Source organism: Nipponia nippon, unplaced genomic scaffold, assembly GCF_047370975.1.
Source record: "Nipponia nippon isolate SJK-2023a ecotype South Korea unplaced genomic scaffold, ASM4737097v1 scaffold_3, whole genome shotgun sequence".
Lineage (NCBI taxonomy): Eukaryota > Metazoa > Chordata > Aves > Pelecaniformes > Threskiornithidae > Nipponia > Nipponia nippon.
Genome location: NW_028262347.1, coordinates 53,526,225 through 53,545,500, shown reverse-complemented (window position 1 = coordinate 53,545,500; position 19,276 = coordinate 53,526,225). Strand labels below are relative to the sequence as shown.

Genomic DNA, 19,276 nt, shown 5'->3' with positions numbered 1-19,276 from the left:
GATGACTTGGGCCACTGATACCTGGGCTATGTGCTGGCCATAACTGCTTTTTTGTGAAGGCAATGCAGCAGGTAGCTCACTGCACCATGAAGTCCTCTACCTGCGGATCTGTGTAAACCTCCTCCTTCCCCCAGTACCTCATGCAATTGCCTAACACCGAGTGCCCTGCTCTGATCCTTGAGCTTCCTCCCCCCAACACATATGCATGCTATCAATACAACCAGACATTACATCCAAGTACAGGAAAGAAATGAAGGGCATTTAAAATAACTGCAGTGTTTGAAAGTTTTTACTCATTTGGGAGGGGGAAGGAGGTACACAAACTCTGTTGAACTAAACTGCTCTTGTGAAGCAAAACCCTCTGAATTACAGGATAAATTACCAACAAAATTATTTTATTAAACCACAACGTAAGACGTTAAACAAAGAAAACAGTTCCCAGACATCAGCATATCTCCTGCTTAAACCCAGAAAAGGCAAGGCAGAGACAGAATAAAAGCGTTATTCTTTTCCTACCTCTCTAAAACAAAGGTTTAAGAACACATCACCTCTTTGCCTTGCTCTGAAGGCAGACCAGCCTATGATGAGTTTGAGCCAGTGTTATATCTATGCCTTCAGCAGACCTTTGAAGATTTAGTAAAGTCTTTATTATTCCTGCAGTGTGTAAAAGCTATGCATAGTCAATCTACATAATGGATTCACAACATGAAACACATTTAAGTTAAAAGAAATATTTTTGTAGCTCTCTCATACCAAAAGCAAAGGAATATATCTATAAGAAATCATATATTTGCATTTACTTTAAATCTCATGCAACAAACTAGTTAAAAAAAGGATGCCTAAGGGCAGTTTACTGTGGATTAAATAATGACCTTTCCTATTTACAAAATCAGAGCTGTTAAAATAGCTTAGAACATGGATTCAGCAAGCACAGATTTTCAAACATTTGAATGCAGTTCTTTTCTACTGCAGAGTTGTAAAAGCACTTCAAAAGGCTAAGAATTTGCAATTGTATAGACCAGAGAGAGACGAGGGTTATTAGGTTGCCTGTTCTGTAACTTCTTGTCCGAGCTAGTCTGCACTTTTAAGATGCAAAAGTTCCAACTTACAAATACCTGATGACATAGGCTTATATTGAAAATGCTGAAAGAGCCCATTTTTCCTATGCCAGTGACAGCAAATATCAGCTCAAACCACATGTATGCCCCACACTTGAACACTGAGGGGCTTCAGAGTTTTCTAGATGGCTAGTCAAGCAAGGGACTTTCTGTGCCCTTCCAGCACAGTGGTGCAGACCTACAGAAATGAGTCACCTTTACCAAATCTGTAATTCCAGTTCCCCAGAACCCTATCCCGTTGCTGCCACGGGCAATCGCAAGCAATGCTCAAGCCTCCCGTTTCAAGGACAAAGAGGCAATACTCACATTGCAATCACTACTTCAGAGCTCCGGGTAGGAGAGGGGAAAGAGTAAAATAAAGAGAAAACTTGTATTTTAGTTAGACAACATCTGCTATGAAGATGCTGAAAATGATGACTAGATATTGAGTGAAGGTCACGAGGCTTATCTAAGAATATAGGGGGAGAAGAACAGACGGGGGAAGGGGGAGGGAGAGAGAGAGAGGGAGAGAACACGAGCACTGCAGCAAAGAAGCTATGCTCAGCCAATACATGCTGGCACTTACCATAAAAATAGAAAGATCCAAAGAGAATCAGATTAAGGATCCTTTTTATCTCTCTTCAATAGAAAAATTTCCACATGAAGCTCTGAACACAGCTGTCCAGGGAAAAGCAAGGTAACATGATGATACACAGAAAACACTAACACACAAACGGTAAGTCCTTTCACAGCCTTCCAAAACCTGCAAGCAGTTTGTGCTGAAAAACCAAAAGGTAAGAAGTCTGAAGATGACTCCTACATAACACTGCAGCTAAAACAGACTGCTGTATTTCCACTCACTCAGACCGCACTGTTTTCATCTTCTCACCATTACTTACATCCTAGAGGTGGGCTTGGGGGTGGGGAAAAGAGATTTCTCCTCCAAGTGGAAAGGAAGCCAGAAACAGCATCAGCATTTTTAATCAGTCACTGAGAGTACCCAATCAGAGGAACTGAGTGGTGCCAGCGTGACAGTTGTCCAACGCAGGGCAGATGCCTGGTGTGCCCGCCACCAGTCTGTTCCTGGCTTGCACAAGAACAGTGACGGGCTAATCTGCTGCTTAACCCCAGCAAGGTTTTCTGTGCCCACATGCAAACAAACTGTCTTCGCACACTGCATCTTCTCCGAGGAGCAGCACTTTGAAAGCGACAAGCTTTTCTGGGTTGCTGTTCTGACAGGCTGTTTTCTACATCTGTGAAATAGTACAAAAGCAAGAAAAGTTTGGAGGTTTAAATATCAGTATCATTTAACTTGCACTTTATTATCTGGTAGCTTCCCTATATAAAACATACATTAACCACTGCTTCCTCTTCAAAGGTTTGTTTTTGGAGGAAAAGGAACTCTGTAAGAGATTTTACAGCACAGCTCCACTGCTGTGAACTGCGTGGTTAGAGCCGGCGCTGGTTTTGACATGACATCATAGACACCTGACGGCACCAGATCCACAAAAAATACACAACCAAGATCTCGCTCCCCCAACCCACCAAGATGACAACTGGATTAAATGTATGTGCTGCTATCGATCATACTATTGGATAACAAAAAAAGAAAAAAAAAAAAGACAGACCTCAACTTAATTTTCAATAAAGATATCCAGGATCTGGAGACAAACCTTTCTATGGCATTTAACCCATTGAACCAATCCACACAGGAAAGTGATGCAGTCTAAAGGTGCCAAACACTAACTTCCAGGGAGCGCTCCAGATTCTAAAATACAAATGCCTGCATTTGACAATGGGGGAGAAATTCTTCTTGTCCTACTGCACAATGCAGTCCACAGTGGAGCAGACCTAAATACAGCATGCAAACTTTCATTTACTTAAGGCAGACCAGTAGATAAAGTTAGATGGTTACCTTTTCAAAACATTTTTAAAACAGTCAATCCTGGATTTCTGCCATATCGCAAAGTAAACATGAATATCATGCATCTGATAGTCACATTTCAGAAGATGAAAAGGCTATGTAGTGTAAGTGGGGAATGTGGGGAAAAGGAACTTCAAAGCATTCCCAGCAGTGGTACCCATATTATTTAGTCAGTATCGAGTACTTGTAGAGCACACCAGGTAATAACATAAGCCTATCGGGGGGGCTAAAAAGAAAATATATATATATATATACACACACACACATAAAATAAAAGTCAGAGATTCTACGGCCTGAAGTGCAGACTAACAATCTAAAGGGCAATTTAATACAGCTAATCTGTTCTGAAGTATTTGAAAGTGTGAATATAGTGCAAGAGCATACAAATTCCACTAGCAGGCAACAGTGATTTTCACAGAACACCAGCTGACACATTGTGTTGGTCATAACCAAAATTACCTCTTTTTTTTTTTTTTTTTTTTAAAATAAAGTTTCTCCCCTCAGATGACAGGACATTGGAAGGTCTATTACTTTCTTGCATTTCATTTAGGTTTTAATAGGCTTGTTTCATGCTATCAACAGAACATGCATGATATTTATTCCTCTCTTTTCATAAACATCATTAGTTCAAAAAAAACAAGATAACTGGTATGAGAGATAGAAGGCACAGGTGAAGGACTGATCACAATAAGAAAGGAGGGCAATTACTGTATACAAATAATGCACGTGGGATATATAGACATATACATCTAGATAACCAAAATTAAAAATATAGCCACTATAGTAGTGAGCACAAAAAAAAGAAGGAATCAGCAGAAGAAAATACATGTAGCCTCTGCAGTAAGATTTCAAAACATACTGCAATGCTAGCAGAAAGATTACTATTTGACACATGACGTGCTTGGTGAAGGAGGCAGTTTCTGTTTCAGGAAACTGAATATGGGAGACCTTCTAAAATTGTCTCAAGATACCCATTACAGAAGAAAGACTGTCCACACGCATCTCTAAGATCATGTTTTAATATTCATTCCACAGCCAAAAAATAATAGGTTTTTTTTCCCCACGTTATATAGTCAAGGTCCTGAACTAGGCAATAAACAGAGGAGAAGTCAGAGACAAATCCCTTGTAAACAAAACTCTCAATTCCCTTTTTTTCCTATAAGGATGCATGAAAAAAACCAAACAGTGGTGTAGCAGCTCTCTCGGGAAAAGAAAGCGAGGTCATAGGCAGAATTTAGTGGACAATGTTATGACTATTTTACAAAGAATCTCATAGCAAAGAAACCTGGACCTGAACTTCATAAAAAGGAAGGGATTGGGGAGGTCTGTCCCCCACTTTTCCCATGTAAACATGGGAGGTGTGAGAAGAGGCTACATCGACAGAAAAGCTGCTGTGATTCCATCCACATGCTCTCTGGTGACAGCTATAACAAACTAAAAGATATGAAGAAAGGCTAACAGAGTAATTAATTCCAGCTTTCAGCTAAGAGCAGAGGATTGAACACTCAAGTAATTTAGGATTAAGCTCCTATTGAGGCCACCTTCGAGAATTTGGAAGAAGTCTCTGACAGATGTGGAGAGTGGATTTAGTGCAAGTTCTATGTTTCTGGTGAACAAAAGATCCCAATTTCTTTGTGATGCTTTGATTATAGCTGAGGGAATGGTAGTAAACTCCTCTGGAAACCTAATTTTTCCTCTCCTCCTTCATTTGCAGATGGTCCTCTTGATATGCCTCAAGCTGTGATTGGCGAAGCCATAACCATGTGCCAGGGACACTGGCAACTGGCAACCTGCTTAAGTGTTCTTTCAAACCATTTCAGGGATTAGGAGTAATGAGGGGAAAAACACACATATGTCCCCAGAAAGAAGGTAATTCTCTCTTCCATTTCAGTAAAACAACAGCTGCCTGAAAAAAATTACTGGAACCAGCTGTTCTTCTACATCTCATTAAAGGAGAGAAAAAGCTTATTACTTTTTTTGTGAAAGAGAGCCAAGAGCATGCTGCCAGTCAAAACTGGGGCTTGTTTTATCCTACCTATGTAACTGTTTGTCCAGAAAGCAAAACAAGCTCAGGACTAGGTGGTCCAGAGCTGTTCTCTCTATTCCTCCCCAATAATTTATGGCACAACAGTTGAAATCCACATTCCTGAGCTGGAAGGTAAAGGTGATACCCAGAATTTAATAGACCTCCGATCTCACTACTGGAGCCTCAAATGAACTGCCAACTGCTCAGAAAGAAGTGAAGGATTTAGGAAGGTACAAGGGCAATGGAGTCTGCCAGCGTGCAGGTCCCAGCTCAGCAGCACGCAGCAACAGGTGAATGTGTGAACAGGACACATTGACAGAGAGGTCTGTCAGACAGGAGAGGGAAGAAGTGAGCATTAAGTATAAAGGAATAAAACATAGATTTCAGGGAGAGGTGTTTAAATTTTCAATGGGTAATTCAGGTGCAAGTGTTTTGTTTCTCCAAGCTGTCAGGATCACTCCTGCATGCAGAAGAATATTTCCACACTCTGAACTAAATGAAGCAGACAAGAATGAAAAAGTAAAACCAAGAAGGTAAGAAATGCATAAAACTTTCCTTCCCTGTTTGGTCAGAGTGCCTGTAAACCTCCCCAAGGCATTCAGCACAGCTCTGGTGCCCAGTATTGGGAAGCGTGAAGAAAGCAACGAAATGCAGGAAAGTTTCTGCTAACTTTCTCTTGGGTGAAGGTGACTGAGGAAAATTAGTACTTGGTACTGCCTAGTTTGAACATTCTTCAACTTTCTGATTTTGCATTTTGCTATTTTTATTATCTGTTAGATTGAAGTGCTTTCAGTGAGCAAATTTTTATCCCTTACACTGATCTATTGAGCTCTGACAAAAATCTCTCCTTAGTTGTCATCTTGGTAGGTTTAAGATGTTTTCTGGTCTGTTAGTCTGTCACATGGTTCTTTGTGTCTTTTGCAATTTTTCAGGACTTTTTTTTTTTGAGGTCAAGTAGGAATTTAACCAACTCTTTTAAAACACATTAAAAGAAGATATCTTTTTGCTGATTCTAAAATAATTTAATTTGTGGTTTCTGGTTAGAAAACTACTGAGTTAGTGTATATCAGGTTATGATATCATTTTTTGCCCTAAATGCAGAACAGAAATATTTATTGAATATTGCTGCTTTTAACATTATTATGGACAATTCTACTATTTCTACAATAGAACTGTAATAGATCAACACATTTTAAGTAAATATTTAATTCCTAACATACTTTAAGAGACACCTTACCTATTTTCTACTACATTAACCACACATTAATATTAACGGCTGTAAATATAGCAAATTTGTTTTATATTTTAATGGTTTTACCTTACAGTTATAAAATGAATATATTTTTCTTAGCAAGATTTCACTCTTCAAAATGTCCTTTCTGTGGAAAAAGTAAAATGTTCTTAAATGACTTTCAGATAAATAAACAATTCCTAATTATTAAAAAAGTGACTTTTATTTTCGAATCTGTTAACAATGAAACAGGAATTATCAATATCAATCCAGGGAGAAATGTTATCAATTTCTGTTTTCTGGAAAAGTGAGTGTTTCACAAGCTTTCATTCATGCTGCTGATGCATCACTTGAAATTGGGTAAAGGAGGTTCTGAACTACATGTACAGATGGAAAGAAAACTAAGAAACATGACGGACTTTGAGAAAAAGATGTTGGTTAAGCAAAATTAAAATGACCACTAATAATTTCTACCTTGGATTTTTTTTTTATGTCATCCATACAGCCATTTCTGAAGTACTAAAAATATCTAGATAGAGGAGAAGAGAGTAAGTAATCATTGCTACAACATAAATTTAAATCTCATAAAGCAGTACAAGTACCTGACAAGACTGTGTGAACAGAAATGACCACTGCTGACTATGGCACCTCTAATTCTAATTAGAGAGTTTCTAAGACTTATTCTGTAAGAATAGGAAAACATGAGCTTTTCAACGATCAAGCCAAAATCCCTGGAAGAAAAGCGGTTCATTAAAAAAACCCAATGAAACAAATGAACAAACAAAAACCCAAACAAAACCAAAATAACCCAAAGAACCAAAAACACCTCAAAAAACAAAACCTTTGTTTCCTAGCCATTGTTTGGCAGAAAAATCTGTAAATGACCATGTCTGCATTCTAGAGGCATTTCCTAGAAGGAATTTAGCTAGGCAATAATAGCAAGCTGCCCACAGGGAATTTTTTCACTTATGGAGAATTTTCCTAGCTGTTTTATATAAAAGAAATTATTATAGATAGCTTCATTGTGTGAAAGGGGCATAGGTTTGTGCACCCACATTTGTAAAAACAAAGATCCCAACAACAAAACAAATAAATTCTAACATTATGCTTAAAATATACAATATTTTTCATCTTCCACCAATGTGAGAATGTTCCCCCCACCTCCTCACCTCCTTCCCAAAGGGGACAGTAAAATCAAAGCTGTGTGGATGTAGTTGAGGGACACAACTCATACCAAGCTCACCATTACTAGTTCCACAATCTACAGTATCATATTTGGTCTTTAACTCAGGACCTCAGAATAAGACTTTCTATAAATCAAGTAAGAAAATTATATACAGGTAATATTTCTTAAAGTATAAAGTACAGGTTTTATTAATGCATCTTCAAGGTGGCTATAACAAAAACAATTGCATCCTGAAGCCAAAGCTAGTTGGTATAAGCAAAGAACATACAGAGCCCACCAAACTGAATCATAGAATCATAGAATGGTTTGGGTTGGAAGGGACCTTTAAAGATCATCTGGTTCCAACCCCTCTGCCATGGGCAGGGACATCTTTCACTAGACCAGGTTGCTGAAAGCCCCATCCAACCTGGCCTTGAACATTTCCAGGGATGGGGCATCCACAACTTCTGTGGGCAACCTGATTACAGTGCCTCACCACTCTCATAGTAAAGAACTTCTTCCCTATAACTAATCTAAATCTACCCTCTTTCAGTTTAAAGCCATTACCCCTTGTCCTATCACTATTCTGCCCCATAAAAAGTCCATCTCCAGCTTTCTCGTAGGCCCCCTTCAGGTAGTGGAAGGCTTTTATAAGGTCTCCCTTTGAGCCTTCTCTTCTCCAGGCTGAACAACCCCAGCTCTCTCCTGTCATCATAGGAGAAGTGCTCCAGCCCTCTGATCATCTTCGTAGCCCTCCTCTGGACTCACTCCAACAGGTCCATGTCCTTCTTGTGTTGGAGGCCCCAGAGCTGAACGCAGTACTCCAGGTAGGGTCTCACAAGAGCAGAAAAGAGGGGGAAAATCACCTCCCTCAACCTGCTGGCCACGCTTCTTTTGATGCAGCCCAGGATACGGTGGGCTTTCTGGGCTGCAGGTGCACATTGCCAGGTCATGTTGAGTTTCTCATCAACCAACACCCCCAAGTCCTTCTCCTCAGAGCTGCTCTCTATCCATTCTCTGCCCAGCCTGTATTTGTGCTTGGGATTGTCCCAACCCATGTGCAGAACCTTGGCACTTGGCCGTGTTGAACTTCATGAGGTTCGCATAGGCCCACCTCTCCAGCCTGTCAAGGTCCCTCTGGATGGCATCCCTTCCCTTGAAGTCTTGATTTAATGTTGCTTTTTAAAGTGGGGAACCAATACTAACTATCTAATGATTAACCATTTTTAAACCTTTTAAACTCAGTTATGCTACTGCTGTATAACTCCATTTTAATGTTATTTTGTGCAATAAATGTGAAGTTACCATGGATGTTATCAAGACAAGTGTCACAACATGTGAAGCAGTTGTAACACTCTTAACAGATCATAATTTAATAGTACAGAATGTTCCATTTATTTCTAGCAATTTCCTTAACTAATAGAATTAAACTTCTAACAATAAAACAAATCTTATGATAGCCCATAAGATCACCTCTCTCATAAATAAAGCATTTATCCTTCTATCTATACTAAAACAAGAACAGATGAACAGGAGATAATCTGCTCAAAATAAAAAAAAAAAAATATTAAGGCTTTTCCTTAAAAGTACAGGAAGTCATTTTGCCACACATCTTTGTACATTACTGTCAATGCAAATAGAAAAGTTTGCTGTTCATTTGAAACAAAGACAAAAAGGACAAGCCTTTCCAGGATGATTCATTGGAGAGCAGTGATTTAGACAAAAGACAATCTCATAATCAAAGCCCAACCCGTAAGTTAGTTCCTTGTATGGATAACCACAGCACTAAGAAGACAGTCCATTCAATAAGAGATGAAACTGAGGTTCACTTATCTTTTACTGCCAAAAGTTATATCTGCTTCCCCGCCCCCCAACAGAAAAATAAAGGAACATTTTTAAAGCCTGTGACCAAGTTTTCTTTCAACAGACTAGGAATTTAGGGTGGAGAAAAGGAAAAATGCTTCTTTAGAACACAGGGTGGATTCTACAAAAGGTTTTAAGGACTGAATTACCAGCAATAGAAGATGGTGAGATCCAAAAGCTGGTGAACAAGTCAGAGATGACAGTATGCTTCACTGGATAAGCATGACAAATCTTTAACAAAGCATGTAAAATAATATATATATTCTTCATGTATCGATATCCAGATATCGTTCTAATTTTTGATTGTGCACCAAAGAGGAGTAGTAGAGCCTTTTTAGCTGCAAGGACATATACATGTTACATCAGGTCACAGAACAGGATGCGGCTGCAATACTGAGCTACTCCTAAGGGGAATACAGAGAAAGATGCCACCTAGAAAGCATAGGGCCAGATGCCAGGAACAAACAAGCCCCCAGACACTCATGAGGGCTTTCCAGTCCACTGTTAAAGCAGGTGGCTTAGAGCTGTGCCAGACCATTAGTCAAATCAGAGGTGCAACTACTGATCATTCATCTTCGTGAAAGCAGAAAAATGAACTAAAGTTAATGCTGAAGCAGAGAGGAAGGACCCAGCAGGGGTAGATATTATCAGAATGGCCCCAGCAGAACATCACCTGGTAAATTGTGCCCTGTATCCAGTGCACTGCTGGTTCTGTGATACGGTGTCATAGCTGCATCCAGCCCTACTTCTAGTGCAATTTTCAAAATAGATGGTGAGAGGAGCTGCAAACAAAATCTTAAGAATATAGCACAGGGAAATGGGAAAGAGCATTCGATTCCATGGACAGTCCACTGAGATTTGGAGGGCAGGTCCATTGGGGTCAGACACCCCAACATTATGAAGCAAACACAAAACCATTATCAATTAGGAGATGTATGTGCACACATGCAAGCATTTCAGAGTTTACAATAGTAGACAGTGTTGCTGAGCATCCAAACACTTGGCACCTTTACTGCTAACTTTTAAGAGGTTTAGAAAAAGAATCATTTAAAATAAAACATAGTTACTAAAAATGCATGATCTCTATGAAGAGACAATGTGTTTTATTAGCCCTTGATTTTAGATTTACCACTCCTTGATTAAAGGATATGAAACTAATTTGAACTAATCAAATAACTATACTGATCTAAGCTGTCCCTGCTTTCAGTGGGGTGTTGGATGATTTCTCAAGATGCCTTCTAACCTAAATTACTCTGCAACTCTAAAAAACCAAACAAAAACAGCTCTCAAATAGAAACAAAACAACAGCAAAATTGATAGTGATAATCACTGATAATAGCTATAATTGATAATCGTAACCAGTGATAAACATACACACACATGTTATAATCAAAAAGCCTAAACATCTTTAACATAAAAAAAGAAACAAAAAAAGTCTCTGAACACAAGAGGAATTCCATGCCCTCTTTCCTCCACACACACCCTCTCCGATGCTCACTGGTATTTCAGGCAGAATCAAGAAAACAAGACAATTTTATCCTGGGTTCTTCCTCTCAGCAAGGACTCACATAAAAGATCCCATACCAAGAAGTTCCAAAAATTGGGTGATCAGATTCTGGAAAGTGACCCCATCTAATGATGGCCTTTTAAGTACCACCATGCATACTGAGGCTGGGGTGAGTTCCCCATATCCTAGTCCTTTATCGAAGTTTAAAGGAGTGTTTCTTCTATAGATATATTTTAAGTGCATCTTAGACATAGTAATAGGATTATTGTTAAGTGTTCTTCCAGAAAGGGAAGGCATTTTTTAAAGTAACTTACTACCTGTATAATTGGTCCATTGTTTCAGCTCATTCGGAAGCACAGACCATTTAAACCAGCTCCATTTTTGGACACTGAACCTTTCAAATCTTAGGAATGCAACAGACATAAATTAACCACAAAGACACACAATTTTATCACGTTTTCTGACTTTTAATGGATTTTTAATGTAAGAAAAAGAAATTCTAGAAATGCTACCGTTACTAATCTTGTTGGATCTCTGCAATACCAAAAGCAAGAGGAAATGAAAAGAGAAATCCTGAAGTGACTGGAAGTATACTTATAAATGCATCACTCCAGGCCACGTTCATAAATACTGACAGCCACTGACAACAGTATTTCAAAACAACCTTTTAATAGCAGCTCACATCCCCTTGTTAAAGATCTTCTGAAAAGAGCTCAAAAGAACTGGCTCCCCACCAAGAGATAAATGGTATAACATGGCACATAAGACCTAATATAATGGACAAAATGTAATAAAATTAATATCTGTTTGTGACAAACTCAGTATTTTGTGCGTATTTACTGATGACCATCCCTGTCTATACTAAAGTGACACATAAAAATGTGTGAACCAAAATACACAATTTAATATTTTTAGACCATTGTTGATTCTTCAGTGTAGAAAGTCACAAAAGGACAAGAGCCTAAAGCTTTTGACACAACTGTTCCTTCAGCTGGGCAGGTAAACTGAAGAGTTATAATGACTGAAAAGCGGGGGGGGGGGAGAGGGAAGTTTTCTGCAAACCGGTGTCAGCAATATTTTTACAGGTTCTTCTGGCTTAATTAAGTAAAGAATCTCTACAGCACAGTGCAAACTATTTTGACTGAAACAGACCAAGTGCTTTATTTAGTTCTGGGCTTATGAAACCCTTGTATTGATCTCCCTCAGCCCCCTAAATTTAGGTGGATTTTTTTTTTTCAGTATAGGAGAAAAAAAAATTGGAAAAATGGTGTTTGACAAGTGGTTTTCAAAATTTCAAAATATATTTTTGGAAGGGAGACCTTGAAAGAGAATGTTTGTAGTGTAACACTGTGCACTGCCCATCCACTTTCAGCACCTATCCTGGGAGCCTTGTGGAAAATTAATAACCTCAGGGCACTAAGAAGCCAAATGTGCAGTGCAACAGGTCCTGCACCTAATCATAGAGCTGCTGCTCAGACACACTCAGGAAAGTTTGGGGAGATATGAGCTAGCAGTGTGCCCAGGTGGCCAAGAAGGCCAATAGCATCCTGGCTTGCATCAGGAATAGTGTGGCCAGCAGGACTAGGGAAGCAATTGTCCGCTTGTACTTGGCACTGGTGAGGCTGCACCCTGACTGCTGTGTTCAGTTTTGGGCCCCCGACTACAAGAAAGACATCGAGGTGCTGGAGTGTGTCCCAAGAAGGGCAATGAAGCTGGTGAAGGGTCTAGAGAACAAGTCCTAGGAGGAGCGGCTGAGGGAACTGGGGTTGTTTGGCCTGGAGAAGAGAAGGCTGACAGGAGACCTTATCGCTCTCTACAGCTACCTGAAGGGAGGTTGTAGCAGAGTGGGTGTCAGTCTCTTCTCCCAAGTAACAAGCGATAGGACGAGAGGAAATGGCCTCAAGTTGCGCCAGGGGAGGTTTAGATTGGATATTAAAAAAATTTCTTCACTGACAGGGTTGTCAAGCACTGGAACAGGCTGCCCAGGGAAGCGGTTGAGTCTCCATCCCTGGAGATATTTAAAAGATGTGTAGATGTAGTGCTTAGGGACATGGTTTAGTGGTGGACTTGGCAGTGCTAGGTTAACAGTTGGACTTGATGATCTTAAAGGTCTTTTCCAACCTCAACAATTCTATGATTCTGTCACATGCCTAAAATTTTTATCTAGGGAAAGAAAAGCACCCAATATATCAAGATTTTGGGAAATATAAATATTTCCTAAGTGAAACAGCCCAGCCTGAAAATATCAAAAGCAAAAAGGCGCTGACATTGCAACAGTTCTGCTTGAATAAGATTATTCACTAAATTTCACCTGTATTCACTGGTTTAGTTCCAATTTCCCCTCCAACACACACACATCCAAATTGCTTCAGGTTGTGAACATAGAGTTTAGTATTATCTTATTCTTTTAATTGTAACAGCTGTTGTATCTATTTTAAAAATATTTCCACCCACTCTAGAGTAGCTTCTCCTTTGTAGTGAGGAACTTGGACACTTGGAGTTTGGAGCTTGCAGTTCAGTCTTGGACACCTACTAGCAACGTGGAAGACAGCTACATATTGATGTGCCATCCCTGGAAGATGGTAAACGTACCAAGTCCTATGGAGTTCAACAGAAACAGTCAGGAAGAAAATCCAGATGTAGCCCAATAGACCTGCTCCTGTAGCTGACTACAAAGAATTTATATTGGTATCTGGAATTCATGTTGCTTTAGGTCTTAAGCAAGTTGCCTGAGAGACCAATAAATCATATGGAAGGAAAGAGGATTCAAGAGGCATGAATATCCCTGGTGGAAAAAGCTGTTGCGTTACTTAAAGATTCGATAACTGCTGCTAGTACATGAAACTAAGACTGCGTGGAAAGATTGCTGACTTAGGTGCTGGTTACTCTGCTGCTAAAGCATCATGCAAGCAGCAGCGTCCAGCTGGCACTAATGATACATCGCAACGCTACATCTACGGCTCCCCACGTGCATGCTGTGGGGGGAATGCCCTGTGCAAAGTACAAGAGATAATTGGGCAAGAGAGGCTAGAACGACAAACCAAACATAAAACACTTTTTGCTTATCGTGATCCACCCTCAGCTTCCCCAATACCACCAAATACTGATTAATGACCAGTGCACGCTTGGAAGTATTAGCTGCCATTTGCACTTACATTTTTTCATCTTAAATACTATTATCATCTGAAGTAAAACACTATTTGAAGACAGTCCTGAAAGCAGGAAGAAATTTTGTATCCAGACATCCTCTGTCTCTCTTTCCCCATCTTAGCCTGAAAAAGGCTCCTTAAAAGCAACAGATTCCCCAAACTGACTTTTTGACATGCTCCATCCTTCCAAAAGCCACAGATTCAGAACAATAATTTTCTAATGTTGCTGGTTTGCCTCATTTTTATACCTATCAGTTGTGGATTTGAAGTGCTAGTGTCACCCTTGAAGAAGTAATTGTTTTGTTATTCAGATTAATGGCAATTTCCACACTAAACAAAGACCATCAGGAAGTGACTTAAGAAAAAATGATCACCATAAGTAGCTGTAGAGCAAAAAGTAATGATAAGCCAGCAAAAAGATAATTTTTCACCTATATATGTGGAAAACCAAATGAGACTGATCAATTGGCTAAAATAATCTGTGACATGCAGAAAATAAATCAAAAAAATGAGTAATATCAAGTCTTACTAGAAAACTTTTTTTTTTTCCCTTTCACCTTCCTCCCTCACATTTCAGTCACTTTATTGCCTGGGGCTTGGAAAGGAAGCTTTTGTTAAATTTCTATAAAGCAGCAGAACAGTTCGTCTCATAGCCAAAAACTCAGAAAAACATGTTGCTAAGTTTAAAGGTAGCCAGACTCAGCATACAGTTAAAGTCAGAAAATCAGCTTACATTCACACTTCCACATGTCCCCAAGACGATGTGGGGTCATGCTGTCCTGACCACTGCCACTACAGAGCAGGCTGGAGGAAAATGAGATGGGTTTTACTCCTCAGTACCTTCCAATTTATCACCGGTTTCCCTTTCAGAGATGCTAGTTCAGGTGATAAATTCCTGACGAGATGAAACACCTCCATTTTCTGATCCCAGCCTGAATTTGACCAAAGCAATTACAAAACCACCCTCCAGCATCAAGTCAGGTCAGTGAGGAAGGTGACCGGGAGACCACCACCATGAGCCTTATAGAGACCAAGGCGAGGCCAGGCTGTCAGCCTGCGGATGGCCCTCACCGGGCCTGATCCTGACCTCACCCACAGGCCGCCAGCCCAGCCCAGCCTTGGCCTGTCCCCTGGCCTAATGACCAGGGCTGCCCCAGTGCCCCCCAGCTGCCCTGCTTCAGGATATTTATCTAATAAATTCAGACATTAAGCACAGAAGGCTGTGCAGAGCAGCACAGCCCTAGGCCTTTACGCATGATCATCCCCCGGGACAGAGGCCGGCCAAACCTAACGTCCATGTTCTCTCCTTTGGTTGAGCTAAGCTGTCCTGTCCCTTACACGCACTCATGTTTAACAGCACATTTTTGGCATCATTGTCTAGGCAGATGTGGAAGTGAGCTGAAGTACGTTGCCATGGATCTACCCGCAGCTTCGCCGCTGCAGGGCCAGGGCGCAGGTCTCCTCACAAAGCGCTGCTGCTCCTCCTCCCGCGGCCGACCTGCCTCTGCCACGGCAGCAGCACTTTCTCTGCGAGAAAGGGGCTGCAAGCCACAAATCCCACTAAAAATACTGCACCGCCAGTGCCAGGGCAGCACAGATGTGTCCTTGGTGCAAAAATCAAAGTCTCTCAACAGCCCGTCATGGAAGTCAAGCTGTTTCAGCTTCTACGACACCTTTTCTCAAACACGATGTGAGGTGGCCAATGAAGGATGGAGCTGTTTTTCCACCACCTCTGCTTGTGAGGGCACACTAATCTATGGCAGACATGAAAGTTTCTCCCTGTAACTTGGCCTCTCATGATACCAGTCCTTAAACTACCCTTGCAGTTTGGCAGGAGGCATGCATCCATCCCCTCCTCTTACACCTCCCCAGTGTCTGCCTGTACATACTCACTGTAATTGGAGGAAATTGGAGGAGTAACGTACATTAAGTTTGCCAGCTTCATTGGGATTCATTTTTAATAACCAGACTGAAAAGGTGAAAGTAGTACAAATTTATTCTGTCAGAGCCAAAAGCTTGTTCCTGATGATGAAGTTGCAGAGGAGAAGAAAAGAACCAAAACCTGTTTTATAAGGTGACAGATCCTTCCCTGAGCTGTCACTTGAAACTCCTGAAGCACCTTTTTTGCTGGGGAAGGTGGCGGGGGGAATAGGGCAACTGTATCCCCTCAGAGCTGAACCCTACAGGCAGCACAGGGGCTGGTGCACCAAACCACTTGTCTCCTGCCCAAGCAGAGCCTCCCAGCTCTCATACCCACATTTATTCACAGCTTCCTGCCTTTCTGTTGTTGCTGTTCTCATCTGCTTTCTTAACAAGCGGGAAAGCCACTCCTGGCTTCACGTTCCTCTTCATAACCAAGGCTGCCATTTTCCAAGTCTCGTTCCCAGACTCTGGGATACAAAAGCACAGGAGTGAGGCCCCTCCTGTCCCTGCAGCTTCTCTGATCATACAGTGCCATCACGCTCTCTACTACATTTCTTGAAGCTTAGGTATTCATAAATAACAAACCATCAGGAATATTTGTCATACGCTTACCTTATAAAACTTGCCATTTTTTGTTTGCTTTCAGCCCTCCACAATAACCACACTGCAGAATAAAAATTGAGGGGACAGGTCTGGCATTCAAAAGGAGCCTTCCAGGTGTCCCACTGAATCACAACTCAGGTAAGTTTTTCTTGTACAGGTTAACTTCCTCAGCACACCTGCCTCCACACATAGGCTGCCAGCAGAGTCAAGCACAGAGTTTCTCAGCTGCAAGTTGTTATTGAATAAAATGAAGGAGAAAAAAAACTTCTTCTGAGGTCTGAAAGTAGAGGTCAATCATCAGAAGTCAATCATCATCATTTTTAAATACCCGCAAGTGTTTCTGCAGGTACCCAACATTATAGAATGTCAAAGTTTCTTAAGAGTAAATGCATTTTGAGACCACTAATTCCAACCTCTCAGCAAAAAGTTGTAGCACTGGTAAAGAACTTTGTTTCTATTTCAATGCAGACCAAGTTCTTTCTCTACTTAAGCTGCTAGAACAGTTTTCATGAGTAAAACCTCCTAGAAGTCTCCTACTGACAAGTTTCCCTGCAACAAGCAAAGGTGCAATCTGAGGTCATGTGCACAGAGAAACAAATGTCCGCACTGGAGAGGCATCGACCAAGATACTGAGCATTCAAGACCTAACTGACCAAAACATTTTAACATTAATCCTAAAGCACACAAAAGCACCACTGAAGTCAAAAGATTACTCACATACTAAAAACCTCACATTAGCTAAAATGTTTTGCTAGATCATCCATGATGCTCAGCAGTATGTATGACTAATTAGCTTCTTTATTTAATAAAATTAAGGGCCTCTTCAAATACCAAACGTAAGATCTAGACCTCAAATATGCCTATGTTTTAATTTGGCTAAAAAAGAAAAAACACCTATTCTAATAACTGTAAATAATGTAGGTATGAATAATCAGATATTAGTGTTTTCAGACTGGTTTACTAACACGTTTACACTGATTAACTATTTTACTTTTCCCAAAAGTGCTCTGCATGAAGACATATTAATATAGAAAATTAGCCCAGCTTATTAAATTAATACATTTGTCACCATCATAGAAAATTCTAAATTTATTAAGCACACTGTAGAAAGCAAGAGCATCTTTATTTGTATGGAAGGAACAGGTTGAAAGAACAGGAGGAATTTAACACAAAAATAAGTGTCTTAAATGCAATAGAACACTTTTGTAAAGATGACTGTTGCTGGAGGGGTTTTGTGGTTTTTTTTGTTGTTTGTTTGTTTTTTGTTTGTTCGGGTTTTTTAGTTTGGGGTTTTTTGTTTTGCTTTTTTGTTTGTTTGTTTTTAATAACTTACCAACCCTGAATTTTGTTGTATGTTAGAGAGGGTTTTTTGGGTGGTTTTTTGGGTTGGTTTTGGTTGGTTGGTTGGTTTTTTTAAAGACAGCCACGCTCAGGATTTGCAGAGTCAAATGAATGTTTATCACACAGTTGTTGAAACAGGTGTAAACATATTTTTAAATGAAATATCCAAATCTGCAAATAATCATGCATGCAAGCAATTTCTAGACAACTGTCATGCCTGAAGTGAAATGCATCTTTAAGTTGCTTCAGAATCAGTGTAAAACAATGTTAAGAATAAAATACATCTATTAAGTCTTGCCTTCTATGTCATGTCTCCTCAGTTGCCAGTGAGAATTTTAAACAGTATGCCTGAAAATGAAAAATGAAGCTTTTTTTCTCTGAGCCAAACCCTCCTCTGTATGTGCCTGAGACGCACAGATATTTTAAAGAATTACAAAACAAGGTACTATAGTCTTCAGCTAAAAAGGGATTCTATCAATAAAAAGCAAAACCATGTTTGATTACTCTTGAGCTAGAGGTCGTGGGGGCAACTCATTCTATAGAAACTCAACAGACCCTGTCAACTTCAAAAGAACAGCATGGCAAAATCCTACAGTACTTTCACAGCTAAAGAAGAAAAACAAGACTTTGAATGCACACAGGAAGTAGTGAAAGAAGATGGGAGTCATGTCAGATGCATACTGCTGATCAGAATTGTATCACCTGATCAGGAAATACTATACCAAAAAATATTGTATTAAAATTGTACTAAGATATAAATTTAATAAACATTGATAAAGAATTTATTGATAATGAATGATAATACAAAGTCCTTATTTAAAGAAAAAAACATGTATATTACCAGTCAAGTTTACGTGCATTGAAACTTACATTTAAATTTTTTTCAGAGTTGGATTTACTATTACTTTAATATTCAGTTAGTAAGTTGCTCTAAATAAGAGTGGACAGTGTGTTCATGATCCAAGAACACTATCACTGTGCTCACGAAACTGCAGGCAATGAAAAGACTTCATCCTAAAATATGCACTGGAACTACCTCAGTCCTGTATCAATTCCCCTATATACATAAGCCCATTGAATGAGAATTTCAGGGGCCCATTTCTGTGAAGATAACCTTATCTGATGTTATTCTGAAATGTCTCAGATGGTATTTCACTGAACCTTACATCAGTCAATGCCCAGATTTTTATGTAAAACCATTTTATTCAGCCATAGATGGTTCTTCTGGTTCAGCTTTCAAATATTTGCTGCCTGATTCATATACCTGAGCTCAGAAAAACCTTGACTGACAGAATTTCAATAATATTTTTGATAAAAACTGCTAACATACCACAAAATTCAAGGTTGGTATGTTATACGAAGGTAGTGTTTCTGGACTAAGAGCCCACAGTGTGCAGGCATGCATGAATAACTTTACTGAGATCATGAGACTCTGTGCCGGATGTCT

At 39.9% G+C, this 19,276-nt stretch overlaps 1 protein-coding gene and 1 long non-coding RNA gene across 6 annotated transcripts in view; both read right to left on the bottom strand.

Moving 5' to 3' along the window:
- ANO4 (anoctamin 4) overlaps positions 1-2,113 on the bottom strand; it is a 197,529-nt gene extending 195,416 nt beyond the window's left edge. For 2 of the 5 annotated variants that reach the window (XM_087764788.1, XM_087764785.1), the window contains exon 1: positions 1,684-2,113. The gene's annotated coding sequence lies outside the window, so the exon portion shown is untranslated. Of the gene's footprint in view, positions 1-1,424; positions 1,526-1,683 lie in introns of those variants that run through there. The other 3 variants (XM_087764789.1, XM_087764790.1, XM_087764787.1) reach the window with 2 other exon arrangements.
- A 147-nt stretch (positions 2,114-2,260) lies between these two features.
- Positions 2,261-19,276, bottom strand: part of LOC148054602 (uncharacterized) — a 40,960-nt gene continuing 23,944 nt past the window's right edge. The window contains exon 5 of the long non-coding RNA XR_015706353.1: positions 2,261-2,350. This is a non-coding gene — a long non-coding RNA (uncharacterized LOC148054602). The remainder of the gene's footprint in view (positions 2,351-19,276) is intronic.